The 25,701-nt window shown below is 39.6% G+C and overlaps 2 long non-coding RNA genes across 2 annotated transcripts; both read right to left on the bottom strand.

Moving 5' to 3' along the window:
- Window positions 1-2,116: 2,116 nt before the first annotated feature.
- Window positions 2,117-4,338, bottom strand: LOC113755102. Its single transcript, XR_003465570.1, has 3 exons — window positions 4,218-4,338; window positions 3,090-3,153; window positions 2,117-2,262 (listed from the first exon to the last, which is right to left on the bottom strand). It is a non-coding gene; the product is annotated as an uncharacterized LOC113755102 (long non-coding RNA).
- Window positions 4,339-9,732: 5,394 nt separating this feature from the next.
- LOC113755103 lies at window positions 9,733-25,069 on the bottom strand. Its single transcript, XR_003465571.1, has 3 exons — window positions 24,954-25,069; window positions 10,695-10,758; window positions 9,733-9,878 (listed from the first exon to the last, which is right to left on the bottom strand). It is a non-coding gene; the product is annotated as an uncharacterized LOC113755103 (long non-coding RNA).
- Window positions 25,070-25,701: the final 632 nt, after the last annotated feature.

Here is a 25,701-nt window from a genome sequence, read left to right on the forward strand (position 1 = left end):
TTTGAGATTAGTCCATGATAGCTTCCGAGATTTATTCCCTCAATCAGTCCAATAACTAGGTCAAATATTAGGATCTTTCGCGCCTTGACTTTTGCCATTAAAACTTGTCTCAAGTGCAATCAAGATACAGACCCTTATTCTAGGGCTCTCCACTTTTTGGTACTCAAGTACAAGAATCCACAATAAGGTAATTCACAACTCGAGCCGGCCGGTCCTAAGAGTAAATCACCCATATTACAGATTCCTACCCGACGTACATATCTATTCCTCCCAAGTATCCTGATAAAGGGTTTACGCTTATAACATTCATGATTCATAGCTTACGCCCAAAAAGAGCACCTAGTCCTTTCCACTGACTCACATAATCGAAACAATAACACCACTTGGCCCCAAGCTCACTTCGCGCAGAGACCACGCGAAGCAGTAAAATATCTTCCATTCTTTCAAACCAGTTCTCGGCAATTTCGGGATCTAGTTATCCAAGAAATTTAGGAGGTGTGAACTTTTGGAACTGATTTAGGACTCTATCTTCACTTACTTCAAGGTTCCTTTACTAGTTACCCGGTGTTTGACCTTGTTGGTCAACTGAATGGCCAGTAAACAGTAGATCCGTCATACGATTGATAGCTGTAGCTACCTGGTCCCCTACTCCACCTCCGGGTCCCTGGTTCTAATTGACTACAAACCTTTATTCCTCTTCTTGGTCCTGGACCTATTCTCCTTTATTACTCACTGGTCTAGGGTCCAAGTATTTTAACCAATGGGTAAGTACGTGTTGGTACATGATAGATGATTATTCCTTTTCAAAAGTCAAATAAAATGAAATCGGAGTCACAATAAGCGAGTGAAAATATAAAGCAATTAAATGCCAATGTCGTAATAAAGTCGAGGTCAAAGTCACCGTAACAGTCACAGGCCAATTCACAGTCACAGTCAAAGTCAAAGTATTATACATTCCAAGGCTCATAGTAGTTGTTTGTAAGATAACTAGACCAAAAGTATCAGGTACGAGACTCACAGATACAAATACAGTCATACAGTCATATCAAGGAAAAATCCAGTGCAAGTAGTCAAAAGAAAATTGTACAACCACCGAGTCACCACATCCCTTATCCTTTCTATGTATAGTAGTCAAAATCATCCAAAGTAGTAGCCTAGAGGTGTAGGCTTAGTTTGATGCGGGACTAGCTGACCCTCCTCCGGTCTAGGCAAGGTCAACACTTGCCTCGTCTCCAATGTTAGAGACTTCACCACTTAAGTCTACTGAAGTCCCCAAACAGGTCATCACAAACATTCAGGTTTGACTCGACTCTATTCCTCACTTTTATTGCCCCCTAAACGCGTTCCTGAGCTTCTCCAAGTTACATACAAAGATTTACCAATCCTTTGATGGCCTTCAACCATATCATACCTGTGCTCCTTAATTCGATCGGCTTGCATTTTAGTAGTTCTTCAGCTTTAAACCTAGCATTGTCCCGGGCAAGCAACTTTCGCTCCTTCACAACGGCCAACACTACACCATTAGAATAGGTAAAATTTGCAGACACTCACACCACTTGTAGTGATTAGATAAGCCCCAATAGGCTCTAGGCCTCCGGGTCTGATTTGATACTAAATCATCGGTAAGTCCCCACGGGATGGCTCGCCAACCGGTCTATTACTAGGGCCGCCAGATTCATCCAGCCTACACAAAGTGTAGATAAACTTAAGTACTCTTAAGGGAAAATAATCAAATATAATCCTCAAGTCGAAAATTCCTAACTCGCCCAAACCAATTCAAACCTAGGCTCAAAATTTTTTTTTTCCTTCCAGTGATCACTTAACTTTCAAACCAATCCCACAGTCCAGCATCCTGAGCTTTTATGTCTAGGATACTCTTCAAAGATCTGAAGCCTAAGCTCTGATACCAACTGTGACAGCCCCACCTCTCCCTAGGGCAAACCCCAGGGTATCAACGGACTGCCTGCCCAACTCTCGCCAGGACTCAGTCGTTCAAAGTACTAATATCATCAATGAAACGAATGTAACATTTGACAATGCAGGGGATTGAAACACTAACTCAAACATAATCACTAATTCAACAATTCAGCTTAGTACATATATCATCGTATGCCAACTTACCACGCTTCACTCAAAATTACATAATATAAATCACCCTTAAGAATTTAAGCTTACAAGTCTGCTTAAACGAAAGTTACAACCTCAAAACGCAAGAACGGCAAAATAAAGCTAAGAAAGCCCTCGATCAAATCCCTTCCCGATCTGTTAAGGAAAACAAATGGAATGGGGTGAGCTAAAGCCCAGTGAGGTTCCAGGTAAACAAGTAAACACATAGCCACATAAAATCACAAAATAGCCAACTAAACACCGTACAGTAAAATAACAGTTTAATCACAGTTCAATTCAAGGATACGGGTGGCTTTCAAAAGCCAAAAGTCCACTTGAGCTTGATCATAATTGCCTCCTGTTGACACTCCGTCAACACTTGTAACAGTATATAGGTCCGTAGAACACCACTTTCACCAGTCTCCGTCCACCAAACAACCCCCCACCGGGCCCGCACTCCATAAACAGTAGTTTGGTAATACTCGAGTATACCAGGAATCCGAGTTTCCAATGCTCAAGGATTCCAATGAAACAGTATCAAGCCGAGGATTTTATCACTGGTGGTGCTGGACAACACAACAAGCAAGCACAACGGCTATGCTTCACCAGGGACCTCCATGCAAGATTCAATTTCCAGTGAACAGTAAACAGTCCTCAAGGTTTATCGGCCTTCTCGACCAAGCCCTTGCTGGCTCGATACAACCGACTCACCTATGAGGTTGGGTACCCAAACAGTAACAGTAGTTGGTGGAATGTCATCCACGCAACTTAAGCACAGTCATGTATAGCAATATCTCATTTCATGTTAATTCATTCAGTAAGTAGAGCCTCAGTGAAAAGAAAAAATAAGAAAGGTCGAGTGCGATAAAGTACACACTCGCCTCAATTTTAATTAAAACAGTTTTGGGTCAAACAATAACAATTCAATACTTTCAAGTACACGAATATTTCTCATAACAAGTAGCAGGTAGTGGAACACTCACCTGTCAAGCAAAAGTAATAATCGACGTCAAACGTCTCAGTTACGATCACCGTCGTTGCCCAAACCTAGGTCAACGAGTGAAAACATTAATAATTGGATTCGTTCCCTACTAAAGTATAGGTTCATTAAGAGGCCAAGTGAGTAGCTTAAGCTACTTAATCCGGCATGCAAATAGGGTCTAAACCACGGTGAAAGTTCATGGAAAACAAGTCTAGTATGTACATGAAAGTTTGGCAAAAGAAAAGTTTCACTACAGCTCAAAGGCTTCATTACGGGTTAAACTGTCTCGCCCGGCCAGCCTCGGGGAAACGGTCATTGCTCATTGTGGGAAAGTCAGAATTTGGTTCCGTTAGTTGCATTGGAAACTAGGTTCATAAGGCTAAATTTGTCTAGAAGAAACCATTTCCAAAATCCCAACATAAGTGGCTCAAAATTAAGAAACCAAATGAACTTTCTGGACTGTCTCGGATGAACAGTACTTCCCGGACAGCCAACTTTCCAGACTCGCCACGGATCGCTCGGGATGAACCAGAAAATGAGCTTTGTACCGTTTTAAAGCTCTAAGAGTCTACTTTCAATTGCCATAAACGGCACTCAATTCTGATCAGTGAGTAACACGTTATGACCTTAACAAGATGGCTGGACAGAAAATTTCTGGACCTAGTCCAGTTTTCCTCCTTTGTTTATAACTCAAAATTTATTCAACCAAATTGGCTAATTTTTTTGTAGACAACCTCCACACACATAACCCAACATATAATACTCACATTTGTAGCCAAAATGTGCATGAAAATATCAAGGAAAAACCGGGCAGCAAGCTTAAAAAGTTTCGGTCAGCACACTTTAAAAAATTTCTAACTTCTACTCTTCTTGTTATTTTCATTCCTTGCACATACCAAGTATTAGATCCAACTAAATAGGGGTTTAAAACATATCAATACTTCATAAACACACATGAATAAGGGTTAGACATTTCATCAAACACTTGGTATGCATATTAGTAAACCTAACCATTACTTGATTAACTCAAGAAACTAACCCCAAATTCAACCATAACAAGTTGTTTTCACCATTTCAACCTCAAGTAGATGATATAACATCATAAACCCAAATTTTAAAGATTACATACCTTACTTACAAGTTGCTTTGGTCACCAAACAAACCACCACAATAGAAGCTTTAGGCTTGAAACAACCTCAAAGATTGAAGGAAATTTTCTCACAAACTCTAGATCTTTCTCTTTTGGTTTTTGTTCAAGATCAAACTAAGGTTGTCATAGCAAGAAGATGGAGTTTTCTTCCTTCCCTTGGAAGCCCTTAAGGTGGACGAAATTTTGGAGGAAAATGAAGCAAAGTTGGTTTAAAATTCCTCTAATCCTTTGGTCAAACAAGATACATGGCTAGGGTTTTGCCACATGGCTCCATTATTGTCCTAACCTTTCTTAATCTTTGACTAATGCCATTCTTAACCTTTCCAAATGCACCAATAATTATTCAACACCTCTAATCTCTCACATAAAGTCTCTACCACTAATAAAAGAACACTTGGACAATTACAAGTGGTGAATTATTTACAACCTAGCTCAAGGAAATATTTTACTTCAAGTAAAATGAATTGAAATGAAATGCATGGAAATTATTATAACACATAGAAAATAATTTGTAAGGGCATATATTAAATGGTCTAGATCTTATAATAAGGCATGTAAGTAAGAAAATTGTGTTTTAAAGTGAGGGTCAATACAAGGGATTTGTTGTAACACATTGTGAAATATAATGCCAGGGCATATAAGAGGTGGTTTAAATCTTGGTGCAAGGCATGTAGTTTGGGGAAATTGTATTTTAAAAATGAGGGTTCTCACACTCTCTCCCCCTTAAAGAATTTCGCCCTCGAGATTCTCAGCTTGATTACTGAGTAGTTCAAAATATTTTCGATGAATATCCTTTTTAACTCTCTCGAGTCCTGTGAGCGCATGCTTTAGTAAGACCAGCAATACAAAGCCATATTATGTAGGAATTGAAGCTACAAATCTTTATTTAGAACATGTTTCAATTTACAAGTTTCATAGTTGTATAACCTATCGAAATATAATACTAGCTTGTTCCCATCGAAGAATAATCCTTATGTCCTTACTAATCAATGTTGCAAAAGTCATTTAGAGCAGAAAAGTATCACTTATAGCCAAACGTTTAGAGAAAGTAGAAAAGACGTTCAAAATGCAAAGTTGTAAACTGTCCGACCTAAGGTGGTTTGAAGAACTCATTTTCCTTTCATTTAAGTCTCGTTTCTACTCATAAACCAACCTCAAAATAGTTTACCAACTCCAATCCTAAAGTTGGGAATGTAAGTAGGAATAATCCTAGGAAAAATAGAAATTTTTTTAGTTTTGCGTGATCTCATTTGAAAATCTTATCTCGAGCTTCTTATGTCCAAAACTTAAAAAACTTTATACCGTCGGAATATGGATTCAAATTGTTACAACTTTCTAGAAGGTACCATTGTAAGATCCAATCCACGAGTCGGTCAAATTCCAACCTAAAGTTGCTGCTTCACCCAGTAACAGACAGAACATGTATACAGTTTCAATCAACTTTGAAAAATCATAGATATTCATGGAAATTGAGAGATACTCTGAATCTAGTTTCAAACATAATAAAACTCAATTTTGACTTTTCTACATCAAGATATAACAAATTCTGTAAAACCTTCCAAGGTTCCCTGCGGAAAAAATTTTCAGCGGCACATCCTTTGTGTTTACTAACTTTTCCTAGCCCATTCAAGGCTTCATTCTTCCCATGAAATAGCTTCAACTCAAGCATATAAATATCAAGCCCACAACTCACTACATCAAGCATATAACCGTCTCTACTCAAGTTTAGCAAAATGAAACCCGAAGCTGAAATTCTTAATCACAAGCTTGAATTTTCTTTAGGCAAGTCATAACAAAGCTATCAGACCATGGTCAGTACTTAAGCATGACGTGTGGTAGAAAATTCACCATAAAACCATAAATTACCATAACACTAGTTCAACCCATGAAATTTTCCATAAAGCTGCCAAAAGTACTACCTTAATCCACTAGTTTTCCTATATTGGTAGTAGAGGAAAATTGCTAGCCAAAGTTACCTTGTAACCTCAAGAAAGATGGAAATCCAGGGCTTCTTCCTCAAAAATCGCTCCACCAATACCTTGAAATCTTTCTTAGTTAACATTTCCATGGAGTAACTTCAGATTCAAGTACAAAATTGAGGTTGGAGTTGGAGGTCTCTCTTTGGTTTCTCTTCTCTCTTGGTTCGGCCAAGTAAGAGGGAAGATGAAGACAATTCGGTCAAATTGTTGATTTAGTCAAGGTGAAAAATGTGACGCAAACCTTAATCTCGATAGAAAGAAGAGTTACAACATGGTTACTATTCTTGCTAGCTCTTTAACCCATACACTCTGTACATTAAATCATTTCTTCCCTTCGAGCGACAAACGATAAATTTTTAACTCAAAGACCAAAGTAGGGCAATAAACTCAGGGATAAGGATCCAATATTGCACCACCACAAATATTTCATAGCACTTATTAAAACAGCAGGTACCAAGTCCACTGTTCCTAAGGGAATACATCTTGCTATATAAAAATATCACTATGCATAGTCCAATGATTATAACTTATCCAGGCAAAAACCTCATTAATGGCTATTCAACTTGGCAAATGTACTGGTACAAACTTATTCTGTACCTCTTCTGGAACCCCTTCATATTTCCTTTCAATCGTATGTTCTGATGCAATAGTTCAATGTTCTCTAGGTATTTTGGTTCCCATCATCTTTCCCAGTACTCAGTTCATCTCTTTTGGAACTCTATTTCTTTTTTAATAACCTCTATTTTCTTATGCAGATCAGTCACATTTGTCATCTCACTAATTCACTTATCTCGATAGTAGCTTGCCAGTAAATCAAAGGAGCAAAGTAAGTAACTAATTACAATTGGAAACTCTAGTCATATAATTTTTAAATTCATTCTCCTCCGATCCTACCACAAGGAATTAAACGTAGCTATCCTCAAGTGAGATAGACAAGATAATAGAATACAGGTAGGCTAATAGCTCAGAATACAATGCCACTCATTCTTATTCGGGAATTTCAATACGAGAGTATCCTTATCACTTATGCACATAGCAACCCTAAAGCGTACTTTATGTGTCGGAACTTATACCTCCTATCTCAATCTCTTGCATACAGGTATAGAATCCAATTCTTTTCTCAAATTCCCATGCATAATTCCAAAACTCACGATCTCGCCACGATCATAATCGAGTCAAGTCCATACTTAGACATTAGTGGATAGGTGTCAAGGAAGCATAGGAAAGAATGTCACAAGAGGAGTAGAAATATCCATATAGTTGTAATCAAACCGCCCCACATTCGAAATAAACACTTATCATGTCTTCACAGTCATGGGTGAAGGAAACAGATCTTCAGTGCAAATTTCTCGACGTACAGTATAATCCACCATCTATAGAAACCCTGTCAGACTATTTTGAGATTAGTCCATGATAGCTTCCGAGATTTATTCCCTCAATCAGTCCAATAACTAGGTCAAATATTAGGATCTTTCGCGCCTTGACTTTTGCCATTAAAACTTGTCTCAAGTGCAATCAAGATACAGACCCTTATTCTAGGGCTCTCCACTTTTTGGTACTCAAGTACAAGAATCCACAATAAGGTAATTCACAACTCGAGCCGGCCGGTCCTAAGAGTAAATCACCCATATTACAGATTCCTACCCGACGTACATATCTATTCCTCCCAAGTATCCTGATAAAGGGTTTACGCTTATAACAGTCATGATTCATAGCTTACGCCCAAAAAGAGCACCTAGTCCTTTCCACTGACTCACATAATCGAAACAATAACACCACTTGGCCCCAAGCTCACTTCGCGCAGAGACCACGCGAAGCAGTAAAATATCTTCCATTCTTTCAAACCAGTTCTCGGCAATTTCGGGATCTAGTTCTCCAAGAAATTTAGGAGGTGTGAACTTTTGGAACTGATTTAGGACTCTATCTTAACTTACTTCAAGGTTCCTTTACTAGTTACCCGTTGTTTGACCTTGTTGGTCAACCGAATGGCCAGTAAACAGTAGATCGGTCATACGATTGATAGCTGTAGCTACCTGATCCCCTACTCCACCTCCGGGTCCCTGGTTCTAATTGACTACAAACCTTTATTCCTCTTCTTGGTCCTGGACCTATTCTCCTTTATTACTCACTGGTCTAGGGTCCAAGTATTTTAACCAATGGGTAAGTACGTGTTGGTACATGATAGATGATTATTCCTTTACAAAAGTCAAATAAAATGAAATCGGAGTCACAATAAGCGAGTGAAAATATAAAGCAATTAAATGCCAATGTCGTAATAAAGTCGAGGTCAAAGTCACCGTAACAGTCACAGTCCAATTCACAGTCACAGTCAAAGTCAAAGTATTATACATTCCAAGGCTCATAGTAGTTGTTTGTAAGATAACTAGACCAAAAGTATCAGGTACGAGACTCACAGATACAAATACAGTCATACAGTCATGTCAAGGAAAAATCCAGTGCAAGTAGTCAAAAGAAAATTGTACAACCACCGAGTCACCACATCCCTTATCCTTTCTATGTATAGTAGTCAAAATCATCCAAAGTAGTAGCCTAGAGGTGTAGCTGGACTAGCTGACCCTCCTCCGGTCTAGGCAAGGTCAACACTTGCCTCGTCTCCAATGTTAGAGACTTCACCACTTAAGTCTACTGAAGTCCCCAAACAGGTCATCACAAACATTCAGGTTTGACTCGACTCTATTCCTCACTTTTATTGCCCCCTAAACGCGTTCCTGAGCTTCTCCAAGTTACATACAAAGATTTACCAATCCTTTGATGGCCTTCAACCATATCATACCTGTGCTCCTTAATTCGATCGGCTTGCATTTTAGTAGTTTCCTTTAGTTGATTGACTTCAGCTTTAAACCTAGCATTGTCCCGGGCAAGCAACTTTCGCTCCTTCACAACGGCCAACACTACTCCATTAGAATAGGTAAATTTTGCAGACACTCACACCACTTGTAGTGATTAGATAAGCCCCAATAGGCTCTAGGCCTCCGGGTCTGATTTGATACTTAATCATCGGTAAGTCCCCACGGGATGGCTCGCCAACCGGTCTATTACTAGGGCCGCCAGATTCATCCAGCCTACACAAAGTGTAGATAAACTTAAGTACTCTTAAGGGAAAATAATCAAATATAATCCTCAAGTCGAAAATTCCTAACTCGCCCAAACCAATTCAAACCTAGGCTCAAAATTTTTTTTTTCCTTCCAGTGATCACTTAACTTTCAAACCAATCCCACAGTCCAGCATCCTGAGCTTTTATGTCTAGGATACTCTACAAAGATCTGAAGCCTAAGCTCTGATACCAACTGTGACAGCCCCACCTCTCCCTAGGGCAAACCCCAGGGTATCAACGGACTGCCTGCCCAACTCTCGCCAGGACTCAGTCGTTCAAACTACTAATATCATCAATGAAACGAATGTAACATTTGACAAAGCAGGGGATTGAAACACTAACTCAAACATAATCACTAATTCAACAATTCAGCTTAGTACATATATCATCGTATGCCAACTTACCACGCTTCACTCAAAATTACATAATATAAATCACCCTTAAGAATTTAAGCTTACAAGTCTGCTTAAACGAAAGTTACAACCTCAAAACGCAAGAACGGCAAAATAAAGCTAAGAAAGCCCTCGATCAAATCCCTTCCCGATCTGTTAAGGAAAACAAAGGGAATGGAGTGAGCTAAAGCCCAGTGAGGTTCCAGGTAAACAAGTAAACACATAGCCACATAAAATCACAAAATAGCCAACTAAACACCGTACAGTAAAATAACAGTTCAATTCAAGGATACGGGTGGCTTTCAAAAGCCAAAGGTCCACTTGAGCTTGATCATAATTGCCTCCTGTTGACACTCCGTCAACACTTGTAACAGTATATAGGTCCGTAGAACACCACTTTCACCAGTCTCCATCCACCAAACAACCCCCCACCGGGCCCGCACTCCATAAACAGTAGTTTGGTAATACTCGAGTATACCAGGAATCCGAGTTTCCAATGCTCAAGGATTCCAATGAAACAGTATCAAGCCGAGGATTTTATCACTGGTGGTGCTGGACAACACAACAAGCAAGCACAGCGGCTATGCTTCACCAGGGACCTCCAAGCAAGATTCAATTTCCAGTGAACAGTAAACAGTCCTCAAGGTTTATCGGCCTTCTCGACCAAGCCCTTGCTGGCTCGATACAACCGACTCACCTATGAGGTTGGGTACCCGAACAGTAACAGTAGTTGGTGGAATGTCATCCACGCAACTTAAGCACAGTCATGTATAGCAATATCTCATTTCATGTTAATTCATTCAGTAAGTAGAGCCTCAGTGAAAAGAAAAAATAAGAAAGGTCGAGTGCGATAAAGTACACACTCGCCTCAATTTTAATTAAAACAGTTTTGGCTCAAACAATAACAATTCAATACTTTCAAGTACACGAATATTTCTCATAACAAGTAGCAGGTAGTGGAACACTCACCTGTCAAGCAAAAGTAATAATCGACGTCAAACGTCTCAGTTACGATCACCGTCGTTGCCCAAACCTAGGTCAACGAGTGAAAACATTAATAATTGGATTCGTTCCCTACTAAAGTATAGGTTCATTAAGAGGCCAAGTGAGTAGCTTAAGCTACTTAATCCGGCATGCAAATAGGGTCTAAACCACGGTGAAAGTTGTGAGGACTCGCAAATTCCTTGTATTTTTCTCAAAAATACCCTTTTATTTGAAAATTATTACTTATCAAAGGCCACTACCCAAATATTTCACACTAAGTGTAAATAAACCTAGAAAATAGGGTTTTACGCTTCGGTTTCAAGTTTGGAGCGAAATTAGGGTTTTCGCGATTTTTAGCCGGATGAATTTTCGGTACAGAGTAAGAATTAATTTGGGGATTTAAAAGTGACTTTTAAGTGAAAAATAAGATGTGACTAGTGGCAATGGTATAAGGTTAGTGAATGGGAAGTGAAAAACCTAGTACGTGAGTTTTTAAGAAAAACGGCGCGATCCGGCGGGTCCCGCGCACTACCGATTGAACCACCACTTGACCACCCCTTTCTTGCCATACAAGTTTATTACTAATGGAGCAAAATATCTCCTCTCTCATGATGACCTCTTGACCGAAATTTGTGGACTAAAATAGCAAGGAAGAAAGAGAAAATTTTGTGGTGGAAATCAAGCCAAGTGTTGCCTAAACTTGTGGTCCAAATTAATCCTAATCTTCTTGCTTTCTTATCTTACAAACTTAGCTCATCCTTCTTCATTTTTCTTCTCCTTGGCCGAAATAAGAGAGAGAGAGAGAGAGACAAAGAGAGTTCATCTCATTCTCCTTCATTTCTTCTCCAAATCTTGAAAAGTTTCTTCTATTCGCGCAAATCTACTCCGATTAAGTTGTTATCTAGCACAAAGGCTACCTACCGGTGTAATTTTCTTGAGGAACAAAGGCCTTGAACACTTGTTTCTAGTTTTCTTGAAAAGGTATACATGCTAGAACCTTGATTCTTCGATTAAATGCGTGATTAGTTGCTAAATATGTCACATATGGTTGAATTATTGATGTATGTAGTGAAATAGAGGCTTGGATCATGATTTTCCATTTTATTGGAATTTTTACAGTTTTCCTATGATTTTTCTAGTGCTTAAAATTTGGGGCTTTGATGTTTAAAGTTTAATATGGGAAGTTAAGATGGTGAAGCAAGCCAAAAATAAAGCAATTAGCATTTGATTTCAAGAATTTCCAGATTTCAGGAACTTGAAAATTCAGTTCTGCCCGTTTCTGTATCACCTAGTTAGAGGCCGAATTTGGCTTGGAATAAAACATGAAAGTTGTAGAGAATGGTATTTTATAGGTGCCTACAAAATTTCAGCTCAATCGGAGCAACGTAGGACGTGAAAAGTCCAAAATACCCCTACTGTTTTAAGTATTTCCCAGCAGTCCGTTTCTTCAGTTAAGTCCAGTTTATCACGATTTTTGACCAGGATCCATTCTGATTTAGCTCTGGGACAAAACATGAAAGTTGTAGTGTTCGGTATTAGCTGTAAAATGCCTCTAAGAACACCTGATTCGGACTTGTGTAGACTGAGTTATGTCCATTACAGTGTAACGCGATTAAACAGCCGACGAATTGGTTTCTGGTTTAGTAATTCGAGAATTTGACCAAGTTACATTAGAAACTGGACTAAGTGACCTTCAAGAACATTGTAGCCCTGAGTCTTAGCTTCGAAACGGCATAGGTTTCGTCTTAATCCGATAAGCGTAGCCTCGGATAAGTTATTTCCGCATTCATACGTCAAATCTGTCTTTTGCTAAATTGAATTTCTGCACTCGTTATTACTGTATTTCTTATTCTTATGATATTGTGAGCCTATGGAATGGCTCTTGACTTGAATTGCTTATGTGTGATGTTGGGTTGTGGTTGAAGAAAAATAATGAAGCCAAAATGGCTGGAAAATTAGGTAAACACAAAGGGCGTGCTGCCCAAATTTTCGCCCGATTTGGCCAATGCCATGACCGAGTTTCCATTTTAAAACATGATTTTTCATCCTTGGGTTCAAACAACCCTCTTCTTACTTGAAAGTCATCTTTACACGTTTTACTCCTAATTAGTCGGGTTTCTTTGTTTCCCTTAAATGTTTTGCTCGATAAACTGTAATATGTTCTCTTGTTCAACCTTAGGTTTCATTGGTGATTAAGGGTAATATCCGGAAGGATATTTTGCGCGATATTTTGCATTTCTAGGTGAGTGTTCCTTATTTGATTCTATGGCTTGTTGTTATCATTTGCTAATGTGTTAAGTGCTTTTAATGATTTCCAAAATGAGCTTCCTAGGCGAGTGTGTACTTTATCGCACTCGACCTAAATAACTGTGCAATTTTCAAGGATTTAATGATTGAAATGTTACTTGCGCATGAATGTAAGCCTTTTAGGCTGAACTGGCCATTGCCCCTTGTTACCGGTCGTCTCGAGCCAGAAGCGGACTCGGTCGGGCGATTAGGGACTTGGGTGAACGTTTGGTATACTCGAGTATTACCCTGTAGGTTGGTGGAGACTGGCCAACGGCCAGGACGGGGGTGAATGAATGAATGAATGAACGAACGATCGAACGAGGGTTATTGATAAACGAAAAATGCAGTTTCAAATGATTGGAGGAATAAGGGGAAATGTCAGGAGAACGAATGAACGAAATAACGAATTGCTCCTTGTGAGCCGTATCCTTTTAATGAATGTGTTACTATCGCTTTCCATTGAAAATGTTTCTTGAATTATTGATACTCCATGTTTAATGTATTGGATTGATTATCTGATTATGTGTTCGGAACCTCACTGGGCTTTTAGCTCATCCCTTTAGTTTTGTTTTCCTTACAGGGGAAGGCGAGCGAGGACGTGAGCTTGAGATAGACTAGCCAATCTAGTTTTGTTTCTTTTGTTTCTTTTGTAGTGGTTCTTGCCTAGTGCTTGGCACGGGCTGGACGTATGAAGGATTGAGAACCCTTGTATATTTGATGTTTATATTCTCTTTTGGGTTGGCAATGTATATAAGTTCCGCTTTAAGTTTGGATCAATGCCCTATTTATTCTTGTGATTTATTTCAATTTTTAATTGAGGACTGTAGCGAACGAATGAGTCCCGGCGAGAGCTGGGCAGGCGGCCCGCCGAACCCTCTGGTACGCCTTAGGGGAGGTGGGGTCGTCACAAGTGGTATCAGAGCTTAGGCTTCAGATCTCTGTAGTGTATCCTAGATTAAAGATTAGGATACCGGACTGTGGGATTTGATTGGACTTGAAAGTTAAGCGATTGAGGGATAAAACTTATAGCTGCTTCGCGTGGTTTCTACGTGGAGTGACCCTGGACTAAGTGGTGAAAAAGTATGAGGGACTAAGTGAAGCTATGAATTGCGAATGTTATAGGCCTTAAATCTTTCTCATGGTATCTGAAGACCATAGATAGGTATGTCAGGTAGGAATTCCGATTGTAGATAGTTTACTCTTGAGACTGCAGCTCGAGATGTGAATTATCTTATTTCGGATTCTCGTGCCTGAGTACTCTATAGTTGAGGTGCTGCTAAATACTTGAGACTTGTATTTTGGGAACATGAACAGGCTTTGTCTGACTAGAATGAGCACAAGAGGTTAAGGGGTATCTGGTGTGAATAGTAAGTGACGTGAGGGACCGGACGGGGTTACCTTAGCTAAGACTGGAACGACACATCATCTCCTCGTTTGATTCGCTTATATATTCTTATTACATGACATTCATTGGTGTATTTGAGCATATGAATATTTACCTGACTTGATACGTACTTGGGTAATTGATCATCTATTTTCTTGATATGTGGAGTGCTATGTTCATATATGTTTACTTGTGTACTTGGTGCCTCAATTTTGGTTACTTTTGAGTCACCTTATTGCATTTATTCATTAAACTACTTTTGGAAAAAAAAGAGGGAAGGAAAAATATGGATGGGAGACGTAGTCAGGGACGTGGTCGAGGCCGTGGAACTAAACGGACCCCAGAACCTAGAGCAGAAAGGGAAACGTTCGCTGAACAAGAACAAGGACCGAGAGATGCAACCGGAGACCAAATGGCGACGGCAATGCAACAAATGACGGATATCTTGGCAAGATTAGTAGATCAACAAAATCAAATACCCGTAAATCAACCCAGGAACCCTGAGACGGGTGAGGATAAGGCTCTGGAGCGGTTTCAGAAGTTTGCACCTCCAAAATTCGCTGGAGGGCCTGATCCGGATATCGCTGAACAGTGGCTAGAGGCCATGGTGAATATATTCACAGCTTTGAATTACACTGAACAGAGGCAGGTGAACTTCGCAGTGTTTCAATTTGAGGGACCGGCCCGGGCATGGTGGAATGTAATTAGAACCAAGTGGGAAAGAGAACAGACTGTATGGACATGGACGAATTTCATAAGGGAATTTAACGAGAAATACCTTCCTCCTTTAGTTCAAGAGAGGAGAGAGGAAGAGTTTATTGGACTACGCCAGGGAACGTTAAGCGTAGCCGAATATGAAACGAAATTTACGAAACTATCCAAGTTTGCTTCTGAATTGGTGGCCACAGAACGGCGAAGAGTAAGACGATTTCTACAAGGATTAAATTTGGAACTCCAAGAAGCACTAGCGGCAGTACAAGTGAATACGTTTACGGAGGCCTTTGAGAAAGCTCAAAGAATCGAGACTGCAAAGGCACAGATAAAAGCTTCCCAGACCCAGAAAAAGAGTGCATCGAGTAGTGTAGTGGAGGAATTAAGTGAAGCGAGAGTCCCTTCCAAAGTGCAAAAAGTGAACTTTTTGTCCCACCCACCATGGACATTAGGGGCGATAGGTGAAGGATCTACAAAAGAAAGCCAAATCAGATCTGGGAAAAGTTTTCAAGAAAGCCAAAAGATGGCTTCTCACGTGGTCTGTGGGTACTGTGGAAAGGCAAATCATGTCGAAAGCGATTGTTGGAGAAAGGGACGGAAATGTTTAATCTGCGGAAGTGGCGATCATCAAGTTAGCAACTGTCCGAGGAGACAGTCACGTGAAAGCAATACTCTGCAACTGGATGGAGCTAAATCACAAGTGAATGAAGGAGGGAAACGAACTAGCGGACCGGCAAAGGTTTATGCTTTAGACAACCGACAAGTTCCGGACTTGTCTGAGGCAACTGAAGGTATGAATTTCGAGGTCGAAATTCTTTTAAGGGGGAGAGAATGTGAGGACTCGCAAATTCCTTGTATTTTTCTCAAAAATACCCTTTTATTTGAAAATTATTACTTATCAAAGGCCACTACCCAAATATTTCACACTAAGTGTAAATAAACCTAGAAAATAGGGTTTTACGCTTCGGTTTCAAGTTTGGAGCGAAATTAGGGTTTTCGCGATTTTTAGCCGGATGAATTTTCGGTACAGAGTAAGAATTAATTTGGGGATTTAAAAGTGACTTTTAAGTGAAAAATAAGATGTGACTAGTGGCAATGGTATAAGGTTAGTGAATGGGAAGTGAAAAACCTAGTACGTGAGTTTTTAAGAAAAACGGCGCGATCCGGCAGGTCCCGCGCACTACCGATTGAACCACCACTTGACCCCCACTTTCTTGCCATACAAGTTTATTACTAATGGAGCAAAATATCTCCTCTCTCATGATGACCTCTTGACCGAAATTTGTGGACTAAAATAGCAAGGAAGAAAGAGAAAATTTTGTGGTGGAAATCAAGCCAAGTGTTGCCTAAACTTGTGGTCCAAATTAATCCTAATCTTCTTGCTTTCTTATCTTACAAACTTAGCTCATCCTTCTTCATTTTTCTTCTCCTTGGCCGAAATAAGAGAGAGAGAGAGAGAGACAAAGAGAGTTCATCTCATTCTCCTTCATTTCTTCTCCAAATCTTGAAAAGTTTCTTCTATTCGCGCAAATCTACTCCGATTAAGTTGTTATCTAGCACAAAGGCTACCTACCGGTGTAATTTTCTTGAGGAACAAAGGCCTTGAACACTTGTTTCTAGTTTTCTTGAAAAGGTATACATGCTAGAACCTTGATTCTTCGATTAAATGCGTGATTAGTTGCTAAATATGTCACATATGGTTGAATTATTGATGTATGTAGTGAAATAGAGGCTTGGATCATGATTTTCCATTTTATTGGAATTTTTACAGTTTTCCTATGATTTTTCTAGTGCTTAAAATTTGGGGCTTTGATGTTTAAAGTTTAATATGGGAAGTTAAGATGGTGAAGCAAGCCAAAAATAAAGCAATTAGCATTTGATTTCAAGAATTTCCAGATTTCAGGAACTTGAAAATTCAGTTCTGCCCGTTTCTGTATCACCTAGTTAGAGGCCGAATTTGGCTTGGAATAAAACATGAAATTTTAGAGAATGGTATTTTATAGGTGCCTACAAAATTTCAGCTCAATCGGAGCAACGTAGGACGTGAAAAGTCCAAAATACCCCTACTGTTTTAAGTATTTCCCAGCAGTCCGTTTCTTCAGTTAAGTCCAGTTTATAACGATTTTTGACCAGGATCCATTCTGATTTAGCTCTGGGACAAAACATGAAAGTTGTAGTTTTCGGTATTAGCTGTAAAATGCCTCTAAGAACACCTGATTCGGACTTGTGTAGACTGAGTTATGTCCATTACAGTGTAACGCGATTAAACAGCCGACGAATTGGTTTCTGGTTTAGTAATTCGAGAATTTGACCAAGTTACATTAGAAACTGGACTAAGTGACCTTCAAGAACATTGTAGCCCTGAGTCTTAGCTTCGAAACGGCATAGGTTTCATCTTAATCCGATAAGCGTAGCCTCGGATAAGTTATTTCCGCATTCATACGTCAAATCTGTCTTTTGCTAAATTGAATTTCTGCACTCGTTATTACTGTATTTCTTATTCTTATGATATTGTGAGCCTATGGAATGGCTCTTGACTTGAATTGCTTATGTGTGATGTTGGGTTGTGGTTGAAGAAAAATAATGAAGCCAAAATGGCTGGAAAATTAGGTAAACACAAAGGGCGTGCTGCCCAAATTTTCGCCCGATTTGGCCAATGCCATGACCGAGTTTCCATTTTAAAACATGATTTTTCATCCTTGGGTTCAAACAACCCTCTTCTTACTTGAAAGTCATCTTTACACGTTTTACTCCTAATTAGTCGGGTTTCTTTGTTTCCCTTAAATGTTTTGCTCGATAAACTGTAATATGTTCTCTTGTTCAACCTTAGGTTTCATTGGTGATTAAGGGTAATATCCGGAAGGATATTTTGCGCGATATTTTGCATTTCTAGGTGAGTGTTCCTTATTTGATTCTATGGCTTGTTGTTATCATTTGCTAATGTGTTAAGTGCTTTTAATGATTTCCAAAATGAGCTTCCTAGGCGAGTGTGTACTTTATCGCACTCGACCTAAATAACAGTGCAATTTTCAAGGATTTAATGATTGAAATGTTACTTGCGCATGAATGTAAGCCTTTTAGGCTGAACTGGCCATTGCCCCTTGTTACCGGTCGTCTCGAGCCAGAAGCGGACTCGGTCGGGCGATTAGGGACTTGGGTGAACGTTTGGTATACTCGAGTATTACCCTGTAGGTTGGTGGAGACTGGCCAACGGCCAGGACGGGGGTGAATGAATGAATGAATGAACGAACGATCGAACGAGGGTTATTGATAAACGAAAAATGCAGTTTCAAATGATTGGAGGAATAAGGGGAAATGTCAGGAGAACGAATGAACGAAATAACGAATTGCTCCTTGTGAGCCGTATCCTTTTTAATGAATGTGTTACTATCGCTTTCCATTGAAAATGTTTCTTGAATTATTGATACTCCATGTTTAATGTATTGGATTGATTATCTGATTATGTGTTCGGAACCTCACTGGGCTTTTAGCTCATCCCTTTAGTTTTGTTTTCCTTACAGGGGAAGGCGAGCGAGGACGTGAGCTTGAGATAGACTAGCCAATCTAGTTTTGTTTCTTTTGTTTCTTTTGTAGTGGTTCTTGCCTAGTGCTTGGCACGGGCTGGACGTATGAAGGATTGAGAACCCTTGTATATTTGATGTTTATATTCTCTTTTGGGTTGGCAATGTATATAAGTTCCGCTTTAAGTTTGGATCAATGCCCTATTTATTCTTGTGATTTATTTCAATTTTAATTGAGGACTGTAGCGAACGACTGAGTCCCGGCGAGAGCTGGGCAGGCGGCCCGCCGAACCCTCTGGTACGCCTTAGGGGGAGGTGGGGTCGTCACAAGTGGTATCAGAGCTTAGGCTTCAGATTTCTGTAGTGTATCCTAGATTAAAGATTAGGATACCGGACTGTGGGATTTGATTGGACTTGAAAGTTAAGCGATTGAGGGATAAAACTTATAGCTGCTTCGCGTGGTTTCTACGTGGAGTGACCCTGGACTAAGTGGTGAAAAAGTATGAGGGACTAAGTGAAGCTATGAATTGCGAATGTTATAGGCCTTAAATCTTTCTCATGGTATCTGAAGACCATAGATAGGTATGTCAGGTAGGAATTCCGATTGTAGATAGTTTACTCTTGAGACTGCAGCTCGAGATGTGAATTATCTTATTTCGGATTCTCGTGCCTGAGTACTCTATAGTTGAGGTGCTGCTAAATACTTGAGACTTGTATTTTGGGAACATGAACAGGCTTTGTCTGACTAGAATGAGCACAAGAGGTTAAGGGGTATCTGGTATGAATAGTAAGTGACGTGAGGGACCGGACGGGGTTACCTTAGCTAAGACTGGAACGACACATCATCTCCTCGTTTGATTCGCTTATATATTCTTATTACATGACATTCATTGGTGTATTTGAGCATATGAATATTTACCTGACTTGATACGTACTTGGGTAATTGATCATCTATTTTCTTGATATGTGGAGTGCTATGTTCATATATGTTTACTTGTGTACTTGGTGCCTCAATTTTGGTTACTTTTGAGTCACCTTATTGCATTTATTCATTAAACTACTTTTGGAAAAAAAAGAGGGAAGGAAAAATATGGATGGGAGACGTAGTCAGGGACGTGGTCGAGGCCGTGGAACTAAACGGACCCCAGAACCTAGAGCAGAAAGGGAAACGTTCGCTGAACAAGAACAAGGACCGAGAGATGCAACCGGAGACCAAATGGCGACGGCAATGCAACAAATGACGGATATCTTGGCAAGATTAGTAGATCAACAAAATCAAATACCCGTAAATCAACCCAGGAACCCTGAGACGGGTGAGGATAAGGCTCTGGAGCGGTTTCAGAAGTTTGCACCTCCAAAATTCGCTGGAGGGCCTGATCCGGATATCGCTGAACAGTGGCTAGAGGCCATGGTGAATATATTCACAGCTTTGAATTACACTGAACAGAGGCAGGTGAACTTCGCAGTGTTTCAATTTGAGGGACCGGCCCGGGCATGGTGGAATGTAATTAGAACCAAGTGGGAAAGAGAACAGACTGTATGGACATGGACGAATTTCATAAGGGAATTTAACGAGAAATACCTTCCTCCTTTAGTTCAAGAGAGGAGAGAGGAAGAGTTTATTGGACTACGCCAGGGAACGTTAAGCGTAGCCGAATATGAAACGAAATTTACGAAACTATCCAAGTTTGCTTCTGAATTGGTGGCCACAGAACGGCGAAGAGTAAGACGATTTCTACAAGGATTAAATTTGGAACTCCAAGAAGCACTAGCGGCAGTACAAGTGAATACGTTTACGGAGGCCTTTGAGAAAGCTCAAAGAATCGAGACTGCAAAGGCACAGATAAAAGCTTCCCAGACCCAGAAAAAGAGTGCATCGAGTAGTGTAGTGGAGGAATTAAGTGAAGCGAGAGTCCCTTCCAAAGTGCAAAAAGTGAACTTTTTGTCCCACCCACCATGGACATTAGGGGCGATAGGTGAAGGATCTACAAAAGAAAGCCAAATCAGATTTGGGAAAAGTTTTCAAGAAAGCCAAAAGATGGCTTCTCACGTGGTCTGTGGGTACTGTGGAAAGGCAAATCATGTCGAAAGCGATTGTTGGAGAAAGGGACGGAAATGTTTAATCTGCGGAAGTGGCGATCATCAAGTTAGCAACTGTCCGAGGAGACAGTCACGTGAAAGCAATACTCTGCAACTGGATGGAGCTAAATCACAAGTGAATGAAGGAGGGAAACGAACTAGCGGACCGGCAAAGGTTTATGCTTTAGACAACCGACAAGTTCCGGACTTGTCTGAGGCAACTGAAGGTATGAATTTCGAGGTCGAAATTCTTTTAAGGGGGAGAGAATGTGAGGACTCGCAAATTCCTTGTATTTTTCTCAAAAATACCCTTTTATTTGAAAATTATTACTTATCAAAGGCCACTACCCAAATATTTCACACTAAGTGTAAATAAACCTAGAAAATAGGGTTTTACGCTTCGGTTTCAAGTTTGGAGCGAAATTAGGGTTTTCGCGATTTTTAGCCGGATGAATTTTCGGTACAGAGTAAGAATTAATTTGGGGATTTAAAAGTGACTTTTAAGTGAAAAATAAGATGTGACTAGTGGCAATGGTATAAGGTTAGTGAATGGGAAGTGAAAAACCTAGTACGTGAGTTTTTAAGAAAAACGGCGCGATCCGGCGGGTCCCGCGCACTACCGATTGAACCACCACTTGACCACCCCTTTCTTGCCATACAAGTTTATTACTAATGGAGCAAAATATCTCCTCTCTCATGATGACCTCTTGACCGAAATTTGTGGACTAAAATAGCAAGGAAGAAAGAGAAAATTTTGTGGTGGAAATCAAGCCAAGTGTTGCCTAAACTTGTGGTCCAAATTAATCCTAATCTTCTTGCTTTCTTATCTTACAAACTTAGCTCATCCTTCTTCATTTTTCTTCTCCTTGGCCGAAATAAGAGAGAGAGAGAGAGAGACAAAGAGAGTTCATCTCATTCTCCTTCATTTCTTCTCCAAATCTTGAAAAGTTTCTTCTATTCGCGCAAATCTACTCCGATTAAGTTGTTATCTAGCACAAAGGCTACCTACCGGTGTAATTTTCTTGAGGAACAAAGGCCTTGAACACTTGTTTCTAGTTTTCTTGAAAAGGTATACATGCTAGAACCTTGATTCTTCGATTAAATGCGTGATTAGTTGCTAAATATGTCACATATGGTTGAATTATTGATGTATGTAGTGAAATAGAGGCTTGGATCATGATTTTCCATTTTATTGGAATTTTTACAGTTTTCCTATGATTTTTCTAGTGCTTAAAATTTGGGGCTTTGATGTTTAAAGTTTAATATGGGAAGTTAAGATGGTGAAGCAAGCCAAAAATAAAGCAATTAGCATTTGATTTCAAGAATTTCCAGATTTCAGGAACTTGAAAATTCAGTTCTGCCCGTTTCTGTATCACCTAGTTAGAGGCCGAATTTGGCTTGGAATAAAACATGAAAGTTGTAGATAATGGTATTTTATAGGTGCCTACAAAATTTCAGCTCAATCGGAGCAACGTAGGACGTGAAAAGTCCAAAATACCCCTACTGTTTTAAGTATTTCCCAGCAGTCCGTTTCTTCAGTTAAGTCCAGTTTATCACGATTTTTGACCAGGATCCATTCTGGTTTAGCTCTGGGACAAAACATGAAAGTTGTAGTGTTCGGTATTAGCTGTAAAATGCCTCTAAGAACACCTGATTCGGACTTGTGTAGACTGAGTTATGTCCATTACAGTGTAACGCGATTAAACAGCCGACGAATTGGTTTCTGGTTTAGTAATTCGAGAATTTGACCAAGTTACATTAGAAACTGGACTAAGTGACCTTCAAGAACATTGTAGCCCTGAGTCTTAGCTTCGAAACGGCATAGGTTTCGTCTTAATCCGATAAGCGTAGCCTCGGATAAGTTATTTCCGCATTCATACGTCAAATCTGTCTTTTGCTAAATTGAATTTCTGCACTCGTTATTACTGTATTTCTTATTCTTATGATATTGTGAGCCTATGGAATGGCTCTTGACTTGAATTGCTTATGTGTGATGTTGGGTTGTGGTTGAAGAAAAATAATGAAGCCAAAATGGCTGGAAAATTAGGTAAACACAAAGGGCGTGCTGCCCAAATTTTCGCCCGAGGGCTAGGTTTCTATTTGAACTTGTATACTTTTGTTTGGCCAATGCCATGACCGAGTTTCCATTTTAAAACATGATTTTTCATCCTTGGGTTCAAACAACCCTCTTCTTACTTGAAAGTCATCTTTACACGTTTTACTCCTAATTAGTCGGGTTTCTTTGTTTCCCTTAAATGTTTTGCTCGATAAACTGTAATATGTTCTCTTGTTCAACCTTAGGTTTCATTGGTGATTAAGGGTAATATCCGGAAGGATATTTTGCGCGATATTTTGCATTTCTAGGTGAGTGTTCCTTATTTGATTCTATGGCTTGTTGTTATCATTTGCTAATGTGTTAAGTGCTTTTAATGATTTCCAAAATGAGCTTCCTAGGCGAGCGTGTACTTTATCGCACTCGACCTAAATAACTGTGCAATTTTCAAGGATTTAATGATTGAAATGTTACTTGCGCATGAATGTAAGCCTTTTAGGCTGAACTGGCCATTGCCCCTTGTTACCGGTCGTCTCGAGCCAGAAGCGGACTCGGTCGGGCGATTAGGGACTTGGGTGAACGTTTGGTATACTCGAGTATTACCCTGTAGGTTGGTGGAGACTGGCCAACGGCCAGGACGGGGGTGAATGAATGAATGAATGAACGAACGATCGAACGAGGGTTATTGATAAACGAAAAATGCAGTTTCAAATGATTGGAGGAATAAGGGGAAATGTCAGGAGAACGAATGAACGAAATAACGAATTGCTCATTGTGAGCCGTATCCTTTTTAATGAATGTGTTACTATCGCTTTCCATTGAAAATGTTTCTTGAATTATTGATACTCCATGTTTAATGTATTGGATTGATTATCTGATTATGTGTTCGGAACCTCACTGGGCTTTTAGCTCATCCCTTTAGTTTTGTTTTCCTTACAGGGGAAGGCGAGCGAGGACGTGAGCTTGAGATAGACTAGCCAATCTAGTTTTGTTTCTTTTGTTTCTTTTGTAGTGGTTCTTGCCTAGTGCTTGGCACGGGCTGGACGTATGAAGGATTGAGAACCCTTGTATATTTGATGTTTATATTCTCTTTTGGGTTGGCAATGTATATAAGTTCCGCTTTAAGTTTGGATCAATGCCCTATTTATTCTTGTGATTTATTTCAATTTTTAATTGAGGACTGTAGCGAACGAATGAGTCCCGGCGAGAGCTGGGCAGGCGGCCCGCCGAACCCTCTGGTACGCCTTAGGGGGAGGTGGGGTCGTCACAAAAGTTCATGGAAAACAAGTCTAGTATGTACATGAAAGTTTGGCAAAAGAAAAGTTTCACTACAGCTCAAAGGCTTCATTACGGGTTAAACTGTCTCGCCCGGCCAGCCTCGGGAAAACGGTCATTGCTCATTGTGGGAAAGTCAGAATTTGGTTCCGTCAGTTGCATTGGAAACTAGGTTCATAAGGCTAAATTTGTCTAGAAGAAACCATTTCCAAAATCCCAACATAAGTGGCTCAAAATTAAGAAACCAAATGAACTTTCTGGACTGTCTCGGATGAACAGTACTTCCCGGACAGCCAACTTTCCAGACTCGCCACGGATCGCTCGGGATGAACCAGAAAATGAGCTTTGTACCGTTTTAAAGCTCTAAGAGTCTACTTTCAATTGCCATAAACGGCACTCAATTCTGATCAGTGAGTAACACGTTATGACCTTAACAAGATGGCTGGACAGAAAATTTCTGGACCTAGTCCAGTTTTCCTCCTTTGTTTATAACTCAAAATTTATTCAACCAAATTGGCTAATTTTTTTGTAGACAACCTCCACACACATAACCCAACATATAATACTCACATTTGTAGCCAAAATGTGCATGAAAATATCAAGGAAAAACCGGGCAGCAAGCTTAAAAAGTTTCGGTCAGCACACTTTAAAAAATTTCTAACTTCTACTCTTCTTGTTATTTTCATTCCTTGCACATACCAAGTATTAGATCCAACTAAATAGGGGTTTAAAACATATCAATACTTCATAAACACACATGAATAAGGGTTAGACATTTCATCAAACACTTGGTATGCATATTAGTAAACCTAACCATTACTTGATTAACTCAAGAAACTAACCCCAAATTCAACCATAACAAGTTGTTTTCACCATTTCAACCTCAAGTAGATGATATAACATCATAAACCCAAATTTTAAAGATTACATACCTTACTTACAAGTTGCTTTGGTCACCAAACAAACCACCACAATAGAAGCTTTAGGCTTGAAACAACCTCAAAGATTGAAGGAAATTTTCTCACAAACTCTAGATCTTTCTCTTTTGGTTTTTGTTCAAGATCAAGCTAAGGTTGTCATAGCAAGAAGATGGAGTTTTCTTCCTTCCCTTGGAAGCCCTTAAGGTGGACGAAATTTTGGAGGAAAATGAAGCAAAGTTGGTTTAAAATTCCTCTAATCCTTTGGTCAAACAAGATACATGGCTAGGGTTTTGCCACATGGCTCCATTATTGTCCTAACCTTTCTTAATCTTTGACTAATGCCATTCTTACCTTTCCAAATGCACCAATAATTATTCAACACCTCTAATCTCTCACATAAAGTCTCTACCACTAATAAAAGAACACTTGGACAATTACAAGTGGTGAATTATTTACAACCTAGCTCAAGGAAATATTTTACTTCAAGTAAAATGAATTGAAATGAAATGCATGGAAATTATTATAACACATAGAAAATAATTTGTAAGGGCATATATTAAATGGTCTAGATCTTATAATAAGGCATGTAAGTAAAAAAATTGTGTTTTAAAGTGAGGGTCAATACAAGGGATTTGTTGTAACACATTGTGAAATATAATGCCAGGGCATATAAGAGGTGGTTTAAATCTTGGTGCAAGGCATGTAGTTTGGGAAAATTGTATTTTAAAAATGAGGGTTCTCACACTCTCTCCCCCTTAAA

This window comes from Coffea eugenioides, unplaced genomic scaffold, assembly GCF_003713205.1.
Source record: "Coffea eugenioides isolate CCC68of unplaced genomic scaffold, Ceug_1.0 ScVebR1_1196;HRSCAF=2011, whole genome shotgun sequence".
Lineage (NCBI taxonomy): Eukaryota > Viridiplantae > Streptophyta > Magnoliopsida > Gentianales > Rubiaceae > Coffea > Coffea eugenioides.